Here is a 2,694-nt window from a genome sequence, read left to right as displayed (position 1 = left end):
GTAGGTTTGCTAAATGGAGAAACAGTCTACCTATGTATAGATAACGGGTATATAGAGTAGGAAGGGAAGGTCTGCTAAATGTAGAAACAGTCTACCTATGTATAGATAACGGGTATATAGAGTAGGAAGGGTAGGTCTGCTAAATGGAGAAACAGTCTACCTATGTATAGATAACGGGTATATAGAGTAGGAAGGGTAGGTCTGCTAAATGGAGAAACAGTCTACCTATGTATAGATAACAGGTATATAGAGTAGGAAGGGTAGGTCTGCTAAATGGAGAAACAGTCTACCTATGTATAGATAATGGGTATATAGAGTAGGAAGGGTAGGTCTGCTAAATGTAGAAACAGTCTCCCTATGTATAGATAACGGGTATATAGAGTAGGAAGGGAAGGTCTGCTAAATGGAGAAACAGTCTCCCTATGTATAGATAACGGGTATATAGAGTAGGAAGGGTAGGTCTGCTAAATGGAGAAACAGTCTACCTATGTATAGATAACGGGTATATAGAGTAGAAAGGGAAGGTCTGCTAAATGGAGAAACAGTCTACCTATGTATAGATAACGGGTATATAGAGTAGGAAGGGTAGGTCTGCTAAATGTAGAAACAGTCTACCTATGTATAGATAATGGGTATATAGAGTAGGAAGGGTAGGTCTGCTAAATGTAGAAACAGTCTCCCTATGTATAGATAACGGGTATATAGAGTAGGAAGGGTAGGACTGCTAAATGGAGAAACAGTCTACCTATGTATAGATAACGGGTATATAGAGTAGGAAGGGTAGGTCTGCTAAATGTAGAAACAGTCTCCCTATGTATAGATAACGGGTATATAGAGTAGAAAGGGAAGGTCTGCTAAATGGAGAAACAGTCTACCTATGTATAGATAACGGGTATATAGAGTAGGAAGGGTAGGTCTGCTAAATGGAGAAACAGTCTACCTATGTATAGATAACAGGTATATAGAGTAGGAAGGGAAGGTCTGCTAAATGGAGAAACAGTCTACCTATGTATAGATAACGGGTATATAGAGTAGGAAGGGTAGGTCTGCTAAATGGAGAAACAGTCTACCTATGTATAGATAACGGGTATATAGAGTAGGAAGGGTAGGTCTGCTAAATGGAGAAACAGTCTACCTATGTATAGATAACAGGTATATAGAGTAGGAAGGGTAGGTCTGCTAAATGGAGAAACAGTCTACCTATGTATAGATAATGGGTATATAGAGTAGGAAGGGTAGGTCTGCTAAATGTAGAAACAGTCTCCCTATGTATAGATAACGGGTATATAGAGTAGGAAGGGAAGGTCTGCTAAATGGAGAAACAGTCTCCCTATGTATAGATAACGGGTATATAGAGTAGGATGGGTAGGTCTGCTAAATGGAGAAACAGTCTACCTATGTATAGATAACGGGTATATAGAGTAGGAAGGGTAGGTCTGCTAAATGTAGAAACAGTCTACCTATGTATAGATAACGGGTATATAGAGTAGGAAGGGTAGGTCTGCTAAATGGAGAAACAGTCTACCTATGTATAGATAACGGGTATATAGAGTAGGAAGGGTAGGTTTGCTAAATGGAGAAACAGTCTACCTATGTATAGATAACGGGTATATAGAGTAGGAAGGGTAGGTCTGCTAAATGTAGAAACAGTCTACCTATGTATAGATAACGGGTATATAGAGTAGGAAGGGTAGGTTTGCTAAATGGAGAAACAGTCTACCTATGTATAGATAACGGGTATATAGAGTAGGAAGGGTAGGTCTGCTAAATGGAGAAACAGTCTACCTATGTATAGATAACGGGTATGTAGAGTAGGAAGGGTAGGTCTGCTAAATGGAGAAACAGTCTACCTATGTATAGATAACGGGTATATAGAGTAGGAAGGGTAGGTCTGCTAAATGGAGAAACAGTCTACCTATGTATAGATAACGGGTATATAGAGTAGGAAGGGTAGGTCTGCTAAATGTAGAAACAGTCTCCCTATGTATAGATAACGGGTATATAGAGTAGGAAGGGAAGGTCTGCTAAATGTAGAAACAGTCTACATATGTATAGATAACGGGTATATAGAGTAGGAAGGGTAGGTCTGCTAAATGTAGAAACAGTCTACCTATGTATAGATAACGGGTATATAGAGTAGGAAGGGTAGGTCTGCTAAATGTAGAAACAGTCTACCTATGTATAGATAACGGGTATATAGAGTAGGAAGGGAAGGTCTGCTGAATGGAGAAACAGTTTACCTATGTATAGATAACAGGTATATAGAGTAGGAAGGGTAGGTCTACTAAATGGAGAAACAGTCTACCTATGTATTGATAACGGGTATATAGAATAGGAAGGGTAGGTCTGCTAAATGGAGAGACAGTCTACCTATGTATAGATAACGGGTATATAGAGTAGGAAGGGTAGGTCTGCTAAATGGAGAAACAGTCTACCTATGTATAGATAACGGGTATATAGAGTAGGAAGGGTAGGTCTGCTAAATGGAGAAACAGTCTACCTATGTATAGATAACGGGTATATAGAGTAGGAAGGGTAGGTCTGCTAAATGTAGAAACAGTCTACCTATGTATAGATAACGGGTATATAGAGTAGGAAGGGTAGGTCTGATAAATGTAGAAACAGTCTACCTATGTACAGATAACGGGTATATAGAGTAGGAAGGGAAGGTCTGCTAAATGGAGAAACAGTCTA

The sequence above is a fragment of the Pelobates fuscus genome, chromosome 4 (genome assembly GCF_036172605.1).
Source record: "Pelobates fuscus isolate aPelFus1 chromosome 4, aPelFus1.pri, whole genome shotgun sequence".
NCBI lineage: Eukaryota > Metazoa > Chordata > Amphibia > Anura > Pelobatidae > Pelobates > Pelobates fuscus.
Note: the sequence above shows the minus strand (reverse complement) of the source record.